Source organism: Lepus europaeus, chromosome 14, assembly GCF_033115175.1.
Source record: "Lepus europaeus isolate LE1 chromosome 14, mLepTim1.pri, whole genome shotgun sequence".
Taxonomy (NCBI): domain Eukaryota; kingdom Metazoa; phylum Chordata; class Mammalia; order Lagomorpha; family Leporidae; genus Lepus; species Lepus europaeus.
In genome coordinates this window covers 52,700,183-52,721,767 of record NC_084840.1, presented here as the reverse complement: position 1 = coordinate 52,721,767, position 21,585 = coordinate 52,700,183, and the positions used below count along the sequence as shown (strand labels likewise).

At 42.5% G+C, this 21,585-nt stretch overlaps 1 protein-coding gene and 1 pseudogene across 1 annotated transcript in view; one reads left to right on the top strand and one right to left on the bottom strand.

Moving 5' to 3' along the window:
* Positions 1 to 21,585, bottom strand: part of SLC35F3 (solute carrier family 35 member F3) — a 388,343-nt gene that overhangs the window by 177,577 nt on the left and 189,181 nt on the right. The gene's annotated exons all lie outside the window — the stretch shown is intronic.
* On the top strand, positions 18,700 to 19,844 carry LOC133773320 (heterogeneous nuclear ribonucleoprotein A3-like; annotated as a pseudogene).

Genomic DNA, 21,585 nt, shown 5'->3' with positions numbered 1-21,585 from the left:
TTCTTTATGTACTTATCTCATGTGCTTCTAAGAATCACTTGGCATTCCTAAGCCCTCTGCCTCCCAGACCTGTCCTCTTGTCTCCTGGTTTTCCTCCTGTCTCTCCAGTTGCCCTTTCTCATTCTCTTTTGCAGGTATTTTTTCCTCAAAATCCATTAAAGGTCTGATTTATCCAAGGTTGCACCTTCATTCAAAGTCATTCATTGGGAATGAGCATTTGGCTCAATGGTTACATACACTGCTTAGATTACCCACATCCTGTATCAGAGTGTTGAGTGCAAGTCCTGGCTCCACTTCCAATTCCAGTTTTCTGCTAATGCTCACCCTGGGAAGTAGCAGGTGACAGCTCAAGTAATTGGGTGCCTACCACCCACATAGGAGGCCTGGGTTGAGTTCCCAGCTCCTGACTTTGGCCTGGCTTAGCTCTGACCACAGTAGGAATTTGAAGAGTGAGAAAGCAGATGGGCGATCTCTTTCTTTCCCTCTCAATGTCTCTCTGCCTTTCAAAATAAATAAATAATTTAAAAAGCGTTAATTAATTATGTGTTGAGTGTCTACTCTTTTGACAAGAACCTGATAATGTCTCTGTTATACAGCTCTGCATTATGAGAATTGGTTGGCTGGTCCATCTCACCCATGGTGCCTACTATCCATTAATCTGGAGTCATGTCTTCTAATTCATTCAGTAACTCCAGAAGGCATCCCCTTCTTGGGATGTTGGAATACATTACAGCCACAATAAATATTTGTAGCCTGAATGCTGAATGAGGCCCACATAGGAACCTTTAGAGATGTGTGCATAATTTAGTAAATTACGTAGCCATGATTCTGTGATGAAGGTCATGAAAGTTGAGGCATGAGAAGACTGATCCTTGAGATCCATGCTAGGTTCCCTTGGAGCCTAACTTTTGCATATACCTATTGCAAGTTGATGGGCTGATATGAGTCTGCACACAAGCATGCTGCCTGAATCTCAACTCAATTTGTGTTCTTCTTCTTTTTTTTTTTTTTGACAGGCAGATTTAGACAGAGAGAGAGAGAGAGACAGACAGACAGACAGAGAGAAAGGTCTTTCTTTCCATTGGTTCACCCCCTAAATGGCCGCTATGGCCGGTGCGAAGCCAGGAGCCAGGTGCTTCCTCCTGGTCTCCCATGCGTGTGTAGGGCCCAAGCACTTGGGCCATCCTCTACTGCCTCCCTGGGTCACAGCAGAGAGCTGGACTGGAAGAGGAGCAACTGGGAAGAATCTGGCACCCCAACTGGACTAGAACTCGGGGTGCTGGTGCTGCAGGCGGAGGATTAGCCAAGTGAGCTGCAGCGCTGGCCATCAATTTGTGTTCTTGCCCCAAGATGGCGGAATAGGGAGGGAGCTCGCTGATAGTCCAGGAAAAGATAGTTTAATAAAAGTGGACATAGTGTAGTCTCAGGGAAGAGTTAGGGAATAAATGGCAGAGGAAACTCTTTCGGAACTAGAGGAACACAGTGGATCTACGTGGAGGGCACAGGCGCACATGGCTTGGGACCTCAGCTGCCAAGAGAAGTCTCCGCACCAGTGGGCTAGTAATATGGCACTGGTACATTTTTTTTCACGTGTCTGTTGGCCATTTGAATTTCATCTTTTGAAAAATGTCTATTTATGGGCTGGCGCCACGGCTCAATAGGCTAATCCTCCCCCTGCGGCGCCGGCACCCCGGGTTCTAGTCCCGGTCAGGGCGCCGGATTCTGTCCCGGTTGCTCCTCTTCCAGTCCAGCTCTCTGCTGTGGCCAGGGAGTGCAGTGGAGGATGGCCCAAGTGCTTGGGCCCTGAACCCCATGGGAGACCAGGAGGAAGCACCTGGCTCCTGGCTTTGGATTGGCGCAGCGTGCTGGCTGCAACGCACTGGCCATAGTGGCCATTTGGGGGGTGAACCAACGGCAAAAGGAAGACCTTTCTTTCTGCCTCTCTCTCACTGTCTAACTCTGCCTATCCAAAAAAGAAAAAAATGTCTATTTAAGTCCTTGGCCCATCTCTAAAGTGGGTTGTTTGTTTTGTTGTGGAGTTTCTTGATCTCTTTGTAGATTCTGGTTATTAATCTTTTATCTGTTGCATAGTTTGCAAATATTTTTCCCATTCTTTTGGTTGCTTCTTCACTTTCCTGACTATTTCTTTTGCAGTACAGAAACTCCTCAATTTGATGTAATCCCAATTGTTGATTTTGGCTTTGACTGCCTGTGCCTCCAGGGTCTTTTCCAAGAAGTCTTTGCCTGTGCCTAAATCGTGCAGGGTTTCTCCAATGTTCTTTTTTTTTCATTTATTAAACTTTTATTTAATGAATATAAATTTCCAAAGTACAGCTTATGGGTTACAATGGCTTCCCCCCTCCCATAACTTCCCTCCCACCCACAACCCTCCCCTTTCCCACTCCCTCTCCCCTTACATTCATATCAAGATTCATTTTCAATTATCTTTATATACAGAAGATCAGTTTAGTATACATTAGGTAAAGATTTCAACAGTTTGCCCCTATATAACAACACAAAGTGAAAAAAATACTGTTGGAGTACTAGTTATAGCATTAAATAACAGTGTACAGCACATTAAAGACAGAGATCCTACATAATATTTTTTAAAAAAATTAATTAATTTTCTATGCCATTTCCAATTTAACACCAGGTTGTTTTTTTTTTCATTTCCAATTATCTTTATATACAGAAGATTGATTCAGTATATAATTAGTAAAGATCTCATCAGTTTGTACCCACACAGAAACACAAAGTGTAAAAATACTGTTTCAGTACTAGTTATAGCATCGCTGCACATTAGACAACACATTAAGAACAGATCCCACATGGGATGTAAGTACACAGTGACTCCTGTTGCTGACTTAGCAATTTGACACTCCTGTTCATGGTGTCAGTAATCTCCCTAGGCTCTAGCCATGAGTTGCCAGGGCTATGGAAGCCTTTAGAGTTCACTGACTTTGGTCTTATTCCAATAGGGTCATAGTCAAAGTGGAAGTTCTCTCCTCCCTTCGGAGAAAGGTACCTCCTTCTTTGATGGCCCCGTTCTTTCCACTGGGATCTCACTCACAGAGATCTTTCATTTAGGTCATTTCATTTTTTTTTTTCTTTTTCATGATATCTTGGCTTTCCATGCCTACAATACTCTCATGGGCTCTTCAGCCAGATCCGAATGCCTTAAGGGCTGATTCTGAGGCTAGAGTGTTGTTTAGGACATCTGCCATTCTATGAGTCTGCTGTGTATCCTGCTTCCCATGTTGGATTGTTCTCTCCCTTTTTGATTCTATCAGTTAGTATTAGCAGACACTTGTCTTATTTGTGTGATCCCTTTGCCTCTTAGACCTATCAGAGCCATCAATTATGAACTGAAATTGATCACTTGGACTAGTGAGATGGCATTGGTACATGCCACCTTGATAGGATTGTATTGGAATCCCCTGGCACATTTCTAACTCCACCATTTGGGGCAAGTCCGATTGAGCATGTCCCAAATTGTACATCTCCTCCCTCTCTTTGATCAGCTCTTGTCCTGACTCTAGATGTACAATGTAATACTTTATCCTTTTTAGTATTTGTTGTTGTTGTTGTTCTAGTACTAGTGGTTGAACTCTGTAATTAACACACAATTATTCTTAGGTGTTTAAATTTTAACTGAAAAGTGATCCCTATTAAATATAAAAGTGGAAAAAGAGAGAGAGGAGATGTACAATGTTCTTAATAATTTGATGGTGTCGGGTCATAGATTTAGGTCTTTAATTCATGTTGAGTGGATTTTTGTGTAAGGTGTAAGGTAGGGGTCTTGCTTCATGCTTCTGCATGTAGAAATCCAGTTTTCCCAGCACCATTTGTTGAAGAGACTGTACTTGCTCCAGGAATTGGTTTTAGATCCTTGATCAATTATAAGTTGGCTGTAGATGTTTGGGTTAATTTCTGGTGTTTCTATTCTATTCCATTGGTCTATCCATCTGTTTCTGTAGCAGTACCATGCTGTTTTGATTACAACTGCCCTGTAGTATGTCCTGAAATCTGGTATTGTGATGCCTCCGGCTTTGTTTTTGTTGTACAAGATTGCTTTAACTATCCGAGGTCTCCTGTGCCTTCATGTGAATTTTAGCATCATTTTTTTCCAGATCTGAGGAGAATGTCTTTGGTATTGCATTGAATCTATAAATTGCTTTTGGGAGAATGGACATTTTGCTGATGTTGATTCTTCCAATCCATGAGCATGGAAGATTTTTCCATTTTTTGGTATCCTCTTCTATTTCTTCCTTTAAGATTTTGTAATTCTCATTTTAGAGATCTTTAACAGCCTTGGTTAAGTTTATATCAAGGTATTTGCTTTTTTTTTTTTTTCACAGACTCGGTTCATAAGCTCCACACATTCAATAGGTCTTAGTCTCTTGTTATTATTCCCCACCAGAGTCAGGTTTTTCTGCTTGGTTGAGGGCGAGTTGGCGCAGCTGTTACGTTTGTCCAAAATGGCACCTGTTCTGTTGTCTCGCACGCCTTTGTAAAGTGAGTGGAGAGAGAGAATCATGTCTGTACTGCCCCTTTCATTTTTTTCTCTCCTCTAGTTAGGCTGGTGTACTTTCCCCACGGGGCTTCAAGCCTCGTTCCCTCTGGGCTCTTCCTGCCACTTTTCCACCAGGGTCTTGGGCTTCTGTGGTTTCAGGGAGACTTTCCTAAGACGTAACCAGTGAACCTCTCTGAAAACCAGATAATTCTTCATTTTTCATATCCAAACAGGTACATATTCTCATACATATGTTTTTGCTTTCTATTCCCACCTACCGAATTGTTCATCTGCTGTAGGAGTACTATGAACAGCAGGGGACCTGCCCACTTCCAGTGGTGGAGAATATTTCTTCAGTTACAGCTCAGGTCTCCTAAATGCATACACTTCTCTTTGGCCTTAGATGCCTTTAAATACAAACTGAGAGAAAGTGCCTATGGGGACTTAGCTGACATTTCATTTTTGTGAGCCTTTAAAAATTTTCTATCGTTTTTCTTACAGAATGGATTTTTTAGAATTTTTACTCTTTGGGGTAAAAGATCTTATTATACATTATTCCAGTTATGTTGGGGGTGAACTTTAAGTAAATGAAAAGTAAAACTGTCATAATTCAAAGAGACAGTCTCTACAAAAAACAAACAAAATTAAAGGAGATGTAATATGATGTGAAGTGTCAGACTTACTATCTTAAAATTCCAAATTCACTACTTACCAGTTACTTAACCAGTTTGTGCCACTGTTTCCTTGTCTATAGAACTGGCACAACAATGGTTGTTTAACTCCTAAAGTTGCTTTAGAGGTCAAATGATTTAATACATGTGCTCAGCACACAGTCAGCACTCAACAGTTTTTAGTCATAACTAGAAATTTTGTGTGTAATCTAAATATAAAATTTCTAAAAGAAATGTATATGAAATATTCATACAATTTTGGAATGGAATGGTGTATGGATGAAATCATACACCACCAACAGTAAAATTAATAGAAAAATTGAAAATATACACTTTGGCAACACACAATAAAATTTATTTGGGAGGTAGGGAGACAGAGAGAGACAGACAGATGGACAGGGTGAGAGATCTCCCATCTGCTGGTTTACTCGTCAAATGTCCACAATGGCAGAGGCCAAAACTGGGAGCCAGGAATGCAATCTAGGTATCTCACACAGGTGGCAGGAACCCAATTACTTGAACCATCTCTGCCGCTTCCCAGGATCTGAAATGGCAGGTATTGGAGTTAGGAATTGAACTGAGGCACTCTGATATGGGATGTGGGTGTCTAGTCTAAATGTCTACTCCCTCACTCTATCTTTAAGTGCGTTAATATTTGTTTCATGTATCTGGGTGTTCTGATATTGGGTGTATATATATATATTTATAAGTGTTATTTCATCTTGCTGGATTAAGTACATTACTGTATAATGACCCTCCTTCTCCCTTTTACTGTGTGCGATTTAAAGTCTATTTTATTGGATATAAATATAACTACTCATGTTTTCCTTTGGGTTCTTTTTGCATGACATATCTTATTCCACTCTCTTCTTCTCAGCCTATACATATCTTTAGAGATGAACTGAGTTTCTTGTAAGAAGTATATAACTTGTGTCTTTTACCCACTTAGATTTAAGGTAATTATTGATTTAATATGTCTCACTACTCCCATTTTGATGTTATCTAGTTTTATTGCAGTTTGCTCTTCTCTTCTTCCTTCCCTCTCCTTCCTCCCCCTCCTCCACCTTTTCTTTCTCTTTCCCTCCATTCCTCCTTCCTTCTTTCCTTTCCTCCCTTCCTTTCCTTCTTCCCAACCTTCCTTGTCTTTGTCTTCATCTTTACTCCCTCCATCTCTCCCTCCCTCCCTCTGTCCCTCCTTCCTTCCTTTCTTCTCCTTCCTTCCTTCCTTCCTTCCTTCCTTCCTTCCTTCCTTCCTTCCTTCCTTCCTTCCCCTCTTAGAATTTTCCTTTATGGTCAAGTGATTTTCTCTAATAGTGAGCTTTGATTCTTTGTCTATAATTTTTGGGAAGTCTAATACAGATTTTTGCTTTAAGATTACCATGAAGCTTACAAAAACATATTTTGGTTATAAAATGCTATTTTGAAGTGATAGTAACTTGACACTGATTATAAAGATAGGAAAAGAAACGAACAAGGAAAGAGGTAGAAATATAAATACGGAGCTATATACTTTCACTCCATTCCTTCTCCCATTTTAGATTGTTGATGTCCCAGTTTATATCTTGTACATAACGCCTGTCTCAGCATATTCATGTAGTTATTTTTTATTGTTATGAATGGCAGTCTCCATACTAAAAATGTAAACAGCCTGTACATTTACTGTATTGGATCATTCAGCATTTGTCTGTAAAGATACTCTTACCAGTGAGTTTTCTGCCTTATCATATTTTCTTCTTACTCATCTGCATTATTTGTTTAAGTTTGAAGAACTCCCTTTAGCATTTCTTATAAGACATAGGTCTTATTATAAGACATAGGTCTGGCGGTGATAAATTCTCTTAGCTTTTGTCTATCTGGGAAGGAATTTTTGTCTCCTTAAACTCTCAAGGATAGCTTTGCTAGGTACAGTGTTCTTGGCTGGCAGGTTTTTTTTTTTCTTCATTACTGTGAAGATATCATCTCACTTCTGGCTTGTAAGGTTTCTACCAACAAGTCAGCTCTCAGTTGAATTGAAGCACCCATATATGTTGTCTCTTTTATCCTATAGCTTTGAGAATCTCCTCTTAATCTTTACACTTGGAGAGATGGATTATAATATGGCTTGAGGTAGACTTGGTTGAGTTAAATTTGGTGATTTATTAATTTCCTGTACCTGGGTAGTAGTTATATCTCTCTAGATTTCAGAAGTTTCATTTTTTCTTTGGGTGTACTTTCTACTTTTATGGGTTCTCAAGTCCTTCTTGAATCCCAATATTGGGTACTTTCTGTCCCAAAATGCCTATGAACTTTCTTCAATCTTCTTGATTCTCTTTTCTCTTCTGACTATATATTTTCAAGTAGCCTGCACTGAACTCACTGCTTCTTCATTCTGTTTGATCTGTTGTGCTATTAGTGCTTTCTAACAAGTTTTAAATTTTTCCTACTTTTGAAGGGTTTCTGTTTGATTTAAAAATTATTTATTTATAACAGGTGTTTGACCTAGCAGTTAATTTCTCCACTGGTGTGCCTGGGTTTGATACCTGGCCATGGGTCCTGATTCCAGGTTCCTGCTAATGTGGGCTCTGTGAGGAAGCAGTTGATGGCTCAGCTGGTTGGGCCCGACCACCCATAGAGGAGAAATGGACTGAACTACTGGCTTCCAGTTTCAGGCCTTGTGGCCCTTGTGGACATTTGAGGAATGAACCAGTAGATGAGAGTTTTCTCTCTCTCTCTCTCTCTCTCTCTCTCTCTCTCTCTCTCTCTCTCTGTCTTCCTCTCCCCTCCATTTCTCAAATAACTAAAAATAGATAAATCTTTAAAAATATTATATTAAATACTTATTTCTGTCTGTCAAGTCTGTCAGAATATTAAAGCATTTCCCTGTGTACTACTGAAGTTTGTTGAGTCTCCTTAAGCTGATTCCTTTAAATTCTTTATCTGAGCATTTGATAATGTCAGGTCTGAGGTGGTTTCCTTCTGGAGTCTTTGATTATTAGGTGAGGTCATGATTCCCTGGGAGTTCTTGACACTTATTGGCAGGCAGCATATGACATCATCAGCTCATTGAAGGTTTTCTTTTCTCTGGTCTTTGTAATCTGGTTTCTTCTGAGGATGTCCTTCTGGAAATTCTAGGCAGTTGACTAATTTTCTCTGAACCTGTAGACTTTTCTGCCAGTTCAGCACTAGATGGTGCCCTAAGTTGAGGTTTGCAGTACATCTGCTGCCAGTAAGCTGTGTCACTGCCTCAGTGATGCCCTGAGCTCAGATTTTCCCAAATCCACAGTTGGTGCCATTCAGAAGAACCAGGGAAGCATTGAAAAAGAGGTAAACAATCCCTGTAGGCCAAGGTAGGGCCCTAGGTCCAGGGTAGGCTCAGAGATTCAGTGTTGGGGCCTCCACTAATGCTGCAATGCCAGATTACATTTGGATCCCACAGCCCACCCAGGGCAGGGTAGCCCAGGAGCAGAAACAAACCCAGAATTCCATGATCGGTGTGCTGTTAAGCTGGACTCACAGCCTGAGGCTGCTGAAACCAGCCACAAGTCAGTCTGGTGAGAGCCACTGGACTCCACTTGGCCTCAGGTCAGGTGCAGAGGTTCCATTGGTACTGGTCTTGGTGCAGAGGCCATTTTATGATCTCCCTAGTTTTGGGGTTTTCCAGCCCAGCACCAAGTCCCACAACATAGTCCTGTAGTTCCTTGCTGTTTGCCCAAAGATTGAGGAGAGGATAAAGGGAGGACCTTGACCACACAACCTATCACTAAGGACACACATGGCTCTCCCAGTCACCATACTCTGTGGACTCTCATGGGCATATGCCAGACTCATTTGAGGCTGATGGATATACTGAGATGAGTTTGTCTCACCTGGTGCAGGCCTCCACCTGTTGCTGGGAGATTCTAGAGGCTCATCTGTGAGAACTAGCTTGCTGGTAGTTGCCTTTGGGTTTTATCAAGTGCTAGGTCTCATAGCAGGAGGTGGGCTCTGTGTTCCCAGGCAAGGTCCTTAGTTACTTTGCTCCCCAGCAGCTGGAGTCTTGTTTGACCATCTGCTGGAGGTTGGAGAGGGATAGATTCTTTAGCCACCTGGCTCAGTAGGGTCCAAAGACTCAGTCTGCAGGTATGAACTTGGGGCAGTAGCTGTGAAGCCCTGTCAGGCACTTGTTTCTATCATGGGGAGGCTGATACTTGGTTTAAAGTCTAAGGTCTGCACTTCACTCACTCTCCTTCTCCAAGTGGGAGGCAAAGCACTTCTCTCCACTTTGTGCTAGGTAGGGAGGAATGAGGAGGGCAACTATTTCCTTCCTGCTTCCTCCAGTGTGTCTTTTCTGACTGTTATACTCGCACTGAACTCTGTGATCGCTCACCTGGCTTCTGAAGCTCTTGTGAAGGTGACTTGGAGTGTGAACAGCTGTTCAAAGTGGCGTCTCTGTGGACAGATGATCACCCAAGCATCATATTCAGCTGCCATCTTGCTCTGACCTCAGAATTATAACCTCTGGATGCCAACTTGCCCATATATGCCAAAACCTTGAAATTTTGCATATTCTTAGATTCAGCAGTTCGCTTCCTAAAATTATCTTAGGCAACTAATTATGGATGTTTACCAATGCTAATCACAGCATTGCTGACAGCAATGGAGTATTTTAAGTAACCTAAATGCATTAAAAATCTAATTTAACTCAACAATGTATCAAGCTGCAGCTATAAATGGTGTCAAAGCAGGATGTTATATGAAAAAATTGTTTAAAACTTATTTTTGTTCAGCCAATAAAACAATTAAAAGACAAGATGTCTTACAGAGATCTTTTAGAAAAGCACATGTAAACTGGAAGGCATAGTGAAAAAGCAGTGTCTGTCTCTGAGGAATGGGGTGCTAGGCGCATTCTTTTTTTGTCATTTAAATCGTGTCTATTAGGCATGAGTTAATTTTTTGATAGGCAAAAAGTTATAATATAGACCCAGAAAGAGGCAGAGAGGCAGGCACAGGAGAATCTAATTTTCTGGACAATCCTCTCAGACTTGCACCTTGGGAGGTGAAGTCAGTTCCTGCTCTTGATGCTCTAGACCTCCTCCTTTGATTTTTCTTATGACCTCTGTGTTTAGGCAATTTTGTGATGTCTCCCATCTCTGGCTGCTTCTAAGGAAATTGACTGCACAGCCTACTCTCTGCCCCACCTTTTGCAGACTATACATAGTGCAGAATAAACAAAAAGTTTGTTTTCACAGAACCTTATTATCAGTACTTATTATTTGCTGGGCATCAACAGTTCTTTATAAAAAGAGACAAGGGAGCATTCTAAATTAGACTAAGTAATAAGTGCCTGGCTCCTAAGAAAACAGCCGCCTGCCAAACGATTTCTAGTCTTTGTGTCTATTAAAAGCTATTCCCTCCAGACTCCTTGCTCCAATAAGGAGAAAGACACAGGGTGGATGACATCACTGCATTTGCTACCGATTCTGTTTATGATGTCCTCCCTCTTCCCCCACATCAATGCTGAGAGATGTAGAATCCTCTCCTCTCCCTCTACAACAGTGATCCTGGCATATGAAGGTCAGCATCTTTGACCCTCATTCCATTTCTGGTTATCTTTTGACCTTGGCCTAAGTTATTCAGCAACACAGTACACATCTCTATGAAGATGTCAAGCAAGAGAAGAGCTGCTGCTGAGACTGAGTTGGGGAGGAGGGAAGCTAGATGAAGGATGGCTCATGTGTTTGGAGCCAGATATCTAGGAGGCTCCTGCCCTACTATGACCTTCAGATTTATAGCTCCAGGACCCAGTTATCTCTCATGGTAAGGAAATAGAAACATAATTATTCAATTATTTCCTGTATCTTCTAAAATCTTAAATATGTTTTAAGAAGACAGCAACACCTGAATAAACTTTTTATTCCCAATCTGTACCCAGAAAGATGACAAATCATGAATAAGAATACAATACTAGGAGTCCAGAAGCCCTCAAGTCCCTCTTTTTTTTTTAAATAGAACAGGTAGAGTTATAGACAGTGAGAGAGAGATAGAGAGAAAGGTCTTCCTTTGGTTCACTCCCCAAATGGCCGCTATGGCCAGTGCTGCGCTGATCTGAAGCCAGGAGCCAGATGCTTCTTCCTGGTCTCCCATGCAGGTGCAGGGGCCCAAGCACTTGGGCCATCCTCCACTGCACTCCCGGGCCACAGCAGAGAGCTGGACTGGAAGAGGAGCAACCAGGACTAGAATCTGGTGCCCATATGGGATGCTGGTGCCGCAGGTGGAGGATTAGCCAAGTGAGCCACTGCGCTGGCCCTCTAGTCCCTCCTTAACCATTGCCTCTTTCAATCCAAAGTGAACCAATATCTGACTTACAATGTCACAGATCCACTTTACCTCCTTTTGAACTCTATAAATGTGAAATTGAACAAAATGTTTCTTTATTTGCAAGATTTTTCCATTTTGTTCCAATGAACAGTAAAGTCTTCATTTTTGTACTGTGAGTATTCCTGTGTATAAATGCACCACAATTTATTTATCCATTTTATCTATTAGCTATTTAGGTTGCATCCATGTTTCAGCCATTTTGAGTGATGCATCTTTTACATATTTATCCACCCAGAGGCCCCTGCATTTCCACTGCATTGTATTTAGGCATGGAATTGCAGGTCATTTGGTGCAAGTGCATTGAACTTCAATGACACCATCGTTTTTTTACTAAGTGATTGTGCCAACTTGCACTCCATCAGCAGTGCGTGGAGTTTCATTCTCCCCCAGATCTCTGCCCACAGTTGATATTGAAAGTCTCTTAGAATTTAAAATTACTGTGTGTGTATGAAGTGGGATTTCAAGTGTGATTTACATATGTATTTCTCTGATAAGAATAAGGTTGAACAACTTTTCTGTTGCTTATTGGCCATTTAGAAAATTTATGTAAAACATTTTTCAAACATTTTTTGGTCCATTTTAAAATCTGGCTGGTATGAATCTCATTAATAGGAAGAAGTTATTGATATGTTGTGGATAATAGCTTAGATATGCACAGGGTAAAAACTTCCATGCAGCTTGTGGCTGGTCTTTCTAATGGTGTCAGGTTTTTATAGTTAACTACACATTGCTTTTTTTATTTGTGCCCTTTCATAGAAATATTAAAGATATTTTCTGGCCGGCGCTGTGGCTCAATAGGCTAATCCTCCGCCTGTGGTGCCGGCCCCCAGGTTCTAGTCCCAGTCGGGGCGCCGGATTCTGTCCCGGTTGCTCCTCTTCCAGTCCAGCTCTCTGCTGTGGCCCGGGAGTGCAGTGGAGGAAGGCCCAAGTGCTTGGGCCCTGCACTCGCATGGGAGACCAGGAGAAGCACCTGGCTCCTGGCTTCAGATTGGTGTAGCACGCTGCCCGCAACATGCCGGCCACCTGGGAGGTGAACCAACAGAAGGAAGACCTTTCTCTCTCTCTCTCTCTCTCTCTCACTGTCTAACTCTGCCTGTCAAAAAAAAAAAGAAATATTAAAGATATTTTATATGTTTCCTGCTAGAGGTTGCATAGTTTTAGCTTTCACATGTAGGTCCATGACTAATCTAGAACTTGTTTTTGTTTCTGGTGAGAGATATAGGTCCAGGTTCAAGTTTATTCCCCTCACGTGGATAGTACGCTGTTTCAGTATCATTTATTGAAAAGGTCCTCCTCTCCACTGTTACATTGTATGGGTGCCTTTATTAAAAATCAAGTGATGATAGGAGTTGGTGTATCTATGAAGTCTGTATTCCTTTCCATTATCCATTTGTCTATTTTTAAAAAGATTTATTTATTGGTGCTGGCATTTGTTGCACAGTTGGTTAAGCCACTGCTTGTGATGCTGGTGTCCCATATCAAAGTGCCAGTGAGTCTTAGTTTCTCTGCTTTCAATCAAGTGCCTGAAAATATGCCTGGGAGGACAGCAGAATATGGTCAGTTACTTGGACCACTGCCACCACGCTGGAGACTAGGAAGGAGTTCCTGACTCCTGCCTTCAACCTGTCCAAGGTCTGGCTGTAGGGACCATTTGGAGTGTAAACCAATGGATAAGATTGGTTCTCTCTCTCTCTCTCTCCCCCTCTTCCCTTTTTGTCACACTGCTTTTATTTATTTATTTGAAAGGCAGAGTAATAGAGAGAGAAAGGGAGAAATAGGGAGACAGATCTTCTATCTGCTGGTTCATTCTCCAAATAAACCCCCACGTCAGCAGCTGATCCAGGCTAAAGCCAAGGGGCTAGGAATTCCACCTGAGTCTCCCACGTGGGTGACAGGAATCCAAGTCCTTGAACCATCATCTTCTGCTCCCCAGGTGTGTTAGCAGACAGCTTGATCAGGAATGGAGCAGCAGGGACTTCAAGCAGAGCTCCAGTATGGGAAATGAACATTTCAAGCCGTGGCCTAAACCTCTGCACCACAAGGCCCACCCCTATTTGCCCAAGCATTAATACTCCACTCATCATTTTTGGTATCTGTGTAGCTATCTAAATTTATCCTTGTTTAGTATGGATTTTTTTTTGCATAGCCATAATAATTTTAGAAAGCTTGCTAAAATCTAAAAAATTCCTCAAGGATTATGGTTGAAATTTCATTGACTTTATGAATCAGTTTGGGGAAACTGACAATAGTGAGTCTTCTAAACCATAAACATGATATATCTTTCCACTCATTTAGGTCTTCCTCAGCAGTTTTCTCAACATTACTTTACAGTTTTCATCAAAGAGTCTTTGTTGTTGAGTTTATTCTTAAGTGTTGGTGATTTTGAGTCTACTTTTATTATTCTTGCTTTGTAAATTGTAATCATTCTGGTGGAAGTAGTCACACCTCTCAAAGAAGCTGAGTACCTTAGCATGTATATTGGCCATTTGTTTGTCATCTTTTGTAAAATTCTTGTTTGTGCTTTCAGACTGTTTAAAAATAAGTGATCTGAGGTGGGCATTTGGCCTCGTGGTTTAGGCACCGGTGAACATGCCCACATTCCACGCTGGAGTGTCTGAGTTTGAAAGCTGACTTCAGCACCTGACTCCAGCTTCCTGCTGACACAGACCCTGGGCAGTGACAGTGCTGGTTCAGATTGGGTTACCACCCACGTGGAAGACCTAGTTGGAGCTCCTGGTTCCCAGCTTTGTCCTGGTCCATCCTGGGAATTTTGGAGTAAGCCAGCAGATGAGAGTTCTCCTTTTTCTGTCTCGTAATTTAATAAACAAAAACCTCTAAACATAGTCTTCCTTTTTCTCAAGTATTCATAAGCTTTCTGTATATATTCTGGAAGAAGCCCTTCTGGGGTTATATGACAAATTTTTTCTTCCTCTTTGTAGCTTCCCTTTTTATTCTCTTAATGGCATCTGGATGAACATAAATGCAAATCATTATATCTTCAACCACAGAAACATCAGCCTCTTCCAATGTCAGAGGAACATATGTTTGTGTTGCATTTACTCCAAGGCAGAAAATCCATTTACTGTATGTTATGGACAATTTCTGAGATTTTCCAGGAGTTACATTGACATATACCCAATTTGCACCTCACACACTACCTTTAGAAGCTGACCTCTAGATTATGAGTCTGGCTAGGCATCATATATTTTCTGGCAGAGTAAAATAAGTGCTTTCCCGACACTCAAAAGTTAGGTAAAAATAGAATATATCCCTTCCTTCCTCCCATCACAAGTCTCTCATTATGGCACCAAAGAACAATTGTCATTCCTTAGCTCTCACATGCTTTTTCATAAGCTCTTCCTTCTGTCTGGAATGCCCTTTCCCACATGATCCTTATTTAACTAGCCAAATCCAGCTCAGCTATCAACTCCACTCCCTACATTTCCCTCTCTGAATTCATTCTCAGCTTTTCTCTGACTCTGCCATTGCTCAGCTATGGTTTCCAGTCACACTCGATTCCTGGCCTTTCCAGATTTTGCTCCCCTTTCTGGCTGGCCTTCATGCCAATTCATTTGCTTCAGGTTTGGCTCTTTCCAATTTGAAGATGTAGTGAGCACTTGCCCTCTGTTTTTGTCCAACTCCTGATAGCTATCTCATCCCTCTGAGCCTCGCCCTAGGATCTCACACCAATGTCATATCTGCAGACAATCTTGGAGATCACCAGGTACAGTGGATTTCTGTCATGTTCAAAAGCTTGGCCAATAAATGTGTGTGTGTGTATAATATTCATTTTTGGCAATCTAGTGTATTCTAGAAAACATATAATTTCTCCAGATTTATGCTATTTATTTTATGCTTATAAAATCTCTTCTGATATAAACATGTATTCAATCACTCTCATCAAAAAAATGTAGGGCATCATATTTTTAATAATGCTTTTATTATAGTGATACTTGTATATTGAAATACCTAGATGAAAATCTCCCAAAGGAGGGTTTAAAATGAGTTTATTAAGATTTCTATAACATTAAACAAATCTTGTTACCTCTCTATATTTTTCTTACTCAGAGCCAGGAACATCTGTCCCTTTAGCTGCACCAATGATAGAATGATTCAGTTGGCCTGCATCATGCCCAGGAGATAGCTTTCTACACAAATTATGTCTGAAAGGATCTCACCCATTCAGCACTTATTGGGAGTATACTGTGTGCCAGGCAGTGAACTTGGTGCCCTGAAAGCAACGAGAAGGGGCACATCCCTTTTCATCAAAATGTGTGCAACGATATGAGAGAGACATTTACATGAAATTAGATGAAATAATGTATGCAAGGGTACTTTATAAATCCTGAAGAGTTATGCAAATATGAAACATGGTTATTAAATAGCTTTGAATCAAAGACAGTTATTAAAATTGGTAACTGAGTACAGAAGAAGTAATTATTTTCCATCTGGTGGTAACTGAGCAGGGGTACTGGAGGTCCTTAAAAGGTGTGTAGGCAGCAATAAAAAGGAAAAAGTGGTTACTGAGCATACCTTGAATTATTCTCCATGGAATTCTGCGAGTGAGAAAACCACCCCCAGGAGGTTGAATGTTGTATGAATCCATTTGTGCAGCACTTTTGAAATGAGGAAAATTATAGACACAGAGAACAGATTAGTGGTTGCTGGGGGCTGGGAAAGGAAGTGATGTGGTCCAAGGGCTGTGTACTTATAAAGGGCAATGGGGATCCCTGTGGTCTGGGAGCTGTTCTTGTTTCATATCTTAGAATAGTGATGAATACTTTATCTATCTATCTATCTATTGTAAATTATACATAACTAAATACACCAGGAACATCTGAATAAGATCAATGTATCAATGTCAAGGTTCTTGTTATGATAACATACTATAGCTCTGCAATTTGTCACCCTTGGGGGATACCAGTGAAGGTTACACAGGATCTCTCTCTATTACTTCTTTTTTAAAAATTTTTTTTAAATTTTTTTGACAGGAAGAGTGGAAAGTGAGAGAGAGAGACAGAGAGAAAGGTCTTCCTTTGTCGTTGGTTCACCCTCCAATGGCCGCCATGGCTGGCATGCTGCGGCCAGCGCACCACGCTGATCTGAAGCCAGGAGCCAAGCGCTTCACCCGGTCTCCCATGCGGGTGCGGGGCCCAAGCACTTGGGCCATCCTCCACTGCCCTCCCAGGCCACAGCAGAGAGCTGGCCTGGAAGCGGGGCAACCGGGACAGAATCTGGCGCCCCGACCGGGACTAGAACCTGGTGTGCTGGCGCCGCAGGTGGAGGATTAGCCTACTGAGCCGTGGTGCTGGCCTCAATATTACTTCTTACACCTGCAAGTGAATTTATGATTATGTCAATAAAAATTTAAGTTAAAACAAGAAGACAAGTAGATCTTTAACAAGTAGAGATGAGCTGGATGAAGTGGGGTGGGCGGAGAAGCCTTCAGGGAGAAGGGAGCAGCTTGGGTCCAGATGCATGAGTATGAAAGATGTGGCTGGGAAATTGTGGGGAACCGCAGGCTGGCCACCTGTGGGAACCTCCTCTACATGGTTTGCAGCAATTGGTCGACCACAAGGCCTACAAAAACAACCAGGTGAAACAGTTGAAACAGAATGAGCTCTGCATAAACAACTAGGAGGAACCAGGTGAAACAGATGAACTTTCGACCTGAGGCTATACGCGCCCTTTCATCTGATTGGACGATATCAGCATAAAGGACATTGGGATCTGGGAGGGCTGGCACGGCCGCCGCTGTTGGCAGCCGCCGCCGTGGCCCCTCCTCTTCTTTTCTCCTCTCCCCACTTTCCTTTTGCCTCCCATAAGTGAAAGTTCCTTGAGAACCGATGAACAGTGACCGTGTCGTGACTGCGTTGGACCCTCACTGGTGAGGGTCCGACAGGAAATAGCAATAATAACAGCAGGACATTTATTATGCACTGCAAGGCCATCTATTAAGTTTTTGATATAGTAAGTCATTTAATAACACAACCATCATATGGTCTGCATACCATCAAAATCCCCACACACCACTTGATTTGAGTGACTCTGCAGATATAGTGCTACTTGCCCAGGAGCGTGCAGCTAGGAAGTGGGAAACCCCAGAGTTTGCCTACACAGGCATGACCTCCAGGGGCCACGCAGAACACATAGAACAAACATGGAAAACACACAGGACAGAGGCTAAGCTCTTTGTCCAGCCCAGCAAAACCAAGTAGCTCTGAGACAGCAAAGAAAGAATTGTGTAGGGGTTCCAGTGCAAGATGAAAATGGACAGGTTGGTAGTGGCCACAGCTGAAAGGGCTGTGAGTACCATGCTAAATCATTTTGATGACAGTGAAGAGGATGAAAAATTCTCTGATGAGAAGCAACATGATCAGAGCTATTCTTTACGGAAATAACTTTGTTGGCATTCTGGAAAGACAAAGGCAACTGAGGGTACACAAGACTGGGATTGTAGCTGTAGGATGCTCATCACAAACACTGACCAGTCAGGAGCTAGTAAAAGCTTGAGCAGTGAGTCAGAGTGTCTTGCTGCTTAAACATTAGCTGACCTGCCTGGGGTAGGTTACACCGAATCATGCGCTGATGTAGGGTAGAGCCATGACTTAGAGTGCCCTCCTGGGGGAAAGGAACATTCTTGAGCACATGGACTCAAGAGAGGTCATGTATTTGCTTTGGACATTGAGTGTGATAGGGGCTGTTGCATCAGCCTGGGTCCCGGAAGTACAGCAGGACTAAAACCCACTCCAAATGTACATGTAGCTTGTGAGAAACAAACATACCTTACCACTTGCTGGTGACATTTGGGATCATTTGCCACAGAAGGATAAACTGGGCAATTTGACTGATACAAGTAAGATAAAATGAGGTGGACAGAAAGGGCAGTCAGTTGTGATGCTATAGCTTGTGAACAGTGTTGGTCTCAACACTGGACACCATATCTGAGTTATCAGTTAGGGCTGGAATGGTGACATAAAGGAGCCACACCATATTATACTTTCTGAGCTATTCCTCCATCCAAATTTCAGAAGGACACATAGACTTGAAAACACAACACCCACCTCACCATCACCAAACCAGCAGTGTGCGGATAGTGCATCATGTGACGGCTGGCTCCGCCTCTTCCTATTGGTGCCATATTGAACTCAAGTTTGAAGAGGTGAATCCGGGCTCAAAATGGAGGTAAAACCGCCACCTGGTTGCCCCCAGCCCGACTCCGGCCGTCGCTGCCACCGGGGGGAGGAGGGCCATGATCCAAACAACCAGAGCAGTTGAGGAAACTGTTTATTGGTGGTCTGAGCTTTGAAACTACAGATGATAGTTTGAGAGAACATTTTGAGAAATGGGGCACACTCACAGATTGTGTGATAATGAGAGACCCCCAAACGAAACGTTCCAGGGGCTTTGGTTTTGTTACTTACTCTTGTGTTGAAGAAGTGGATGCAGCAATGTGTGCTGGACCACACAAGGTTGATGGGCGTGTTGTGGAACCAAAGAGAGCTGTTTCTAGAGAGGATCTGGTAAAGCCTGGTGCCCATCTAAACAGTGAAGAAGATTTTTGTTGGTGGTATTAAAGAAGATATAGAGGAGTATAATTTGAGAGACTACTTTGAGAAGTATGGCAAGATTGAAACCAAAAAAGTTATGGAAGACAAGCAGAGTGTGAAAAAAAAAAAAGGATTTGCTTTTGTAACTTTCGATGATCATGATACAGTTGATAAAACTGTTGTTCAGAAATACCACACTATTAATGGGCATAGTTGTGAAGTGAGAAAGACCCTTTCTAAACAAGAGATGCGGTCTGCTGGGTCACCAAGAGGCCATGGAGGGGATCTGGCAACTTTTTGGGTCATGGAGGAAACTTTGGAGGTGGTGGAGGTAATTTTGGCCGCGGTGGAAACTTTGGTGGGAGAGGAGGCTATGGTGGTAGAGGTGGTGGCAGCAGAGGAAGTTAGGGAGGAGGTGATGGTGCTTACAATGTTTTTGGAGGTGATGCTGGCAGCTATCTATGGTGGTGGTCCTGGTTATAGCAGCAGAGGAGGCTATGGTGGTGGTGGACCAGGATATGGAAACCAAGATGGTGGATATGGTGGAGGAGGAGGATATGATGGTTACAATGAAAGAGGAGGAAATTTTGGAGGTAACTATGGTGGTGGTGGAAACTACAATGATTTTGGTAATTATAGTGAACAATAGCAATCAAATTACAGACCTATGAAAGGGGGCAGTTTTGGTGGAAGAAGCTCGGGCAGTCCCTATGGTGGTGGTTATGGATCTGGTGGTAGAAGTGGTGGATATGGTAGCAGAAGGTTCTAAAAAAACCAGCAGAAAAGGGCTACAGTTCTTAGCAGGAGAGAGAGCGAGGAGTTGTCTGGAAAGCTGCAGGTTACTTTGAGACAGTCGCCCCAAATGCATTAGAGGAACTGTAAAAATTTGCCACAGAAGGAATGATGATCCATAGTCAGAAAAGTTACCGCAGCTTAAACAGGAAACCCTTCTTGTTCAGGACTGTCATAGCCACAGTTTGCAAAAAGTGCAGCTATTGATTAATGCAATGTAGTGTCAATTAGATGTATATTCCTGAGGTCTTTTATCTGTTGTAGCTTTGTCTTTTCTTTTTCTTTTCATTACATCAGGTGTATTGCCCTGTAAATTGTGGTAGTGGTACCAGGAATAAAAAATTAAGGAATTTTTAACTTTTCAAAAAAAAGAAAACACAACACTTAGAGTCTGGCATGGGGCAATGCCACCATGAAGATCATTTATGAACCAAAGCAGAACTGAGGAAAGACAAGTGAAATACACATGTGCACACATGTGCCTACCTGCACATACATGCACAAACATACCTATACGGAGTCTCCATCATCAGAACTGTCAGTCTTGACATTCACAATTTCTTTAGCTTTATTCTATCTCTAGAATTCTTCCTCATCTCTGTTTTCCTTCTTTCTTCATCTGTTCATTACGCTACATGGCAATAGCTTGTTACAACATGTAAAGAAAGAAATGACCCTGTAACTTCGCATATGTACAACAAGCATGAGCTGTGGGTGCAGCCTGGTAGGAATACTCATTAGAATGAGTATGTTATAATGTGTCCACCAAAGTCAGTGAAGGAATTTAAACTCCAAAATCTTATGTTTATAGTGCTAACGGGGGATTCCAAGATGGTAGAATAGGGAATGGTGTGCTGTACTAGGCTAGGGTTAAGCAGTAAAAAAAAAGTGTAGGAAGTGCATTCTCGGGGAAGAGTTAGAAAACTGCAGTGGAAATTCTGCAGAAGGGAGAGGAACACCATGGGTCTGTGTGAAAGGTGCAGATGTGCAGCACAAACATGGACATAACACATGACTTCAGCATCCAGGAGCTGGAGAAAGCTCCAGCTTAGGAGACTGAGTTGTAACCAGACTGCAACAACCTGTGCCACTGGTGATATAGCTGGAGGGAGAGCATGGCGTCAGCCTAAAGGGAAGAGGGTACCCGCTGAACAAATTTTAAAAAGGAGCACGTTTCTCTCTCTCCATGTCCCCAACAATGGCGGGCACCATTTTCTGCATAAGCGGCAGTTGCAGAAGCCCTTGTGTTTGTGCTCAGCAACTGGCTGAGACAAGACATCATCTTCCAAGCAGTACTGGTGGCAGTAGCTCTGGAGCATCTGGCAGGGAGAAGGCAAAGTTTGGCCAGTGGCTCTTGTGTACATGTATGATCCAGAGATTCTAGCAGAGGTGAACATCCATGTCCCCTACTGACTTTGAGTCTGGTTGGGAGGATTGACAGGGGGCTGGGCACCCAAGTAAGGACTGTAAGACACCCCTGGCCTCCCAACATGCTACAGGATCTGGGGCTCAAACTGCCTAGGTGAAGCACCGCAAGCAGGTGGCCCCGGGAAAGGGTGCCTCTCTGTGGACTGGAGACGCTAGTGGAACGGAGCAGATCCTCTGTACCCTGTGACTGTGGGAGCCTTGCATGCTAAGACTGTGGGGACTCAGTGACTGTTTGAGAGGTGTAGGGTGCAGCTGGATCTCTGGGCAATCCACACACACAAAGCTCCCTGATTGC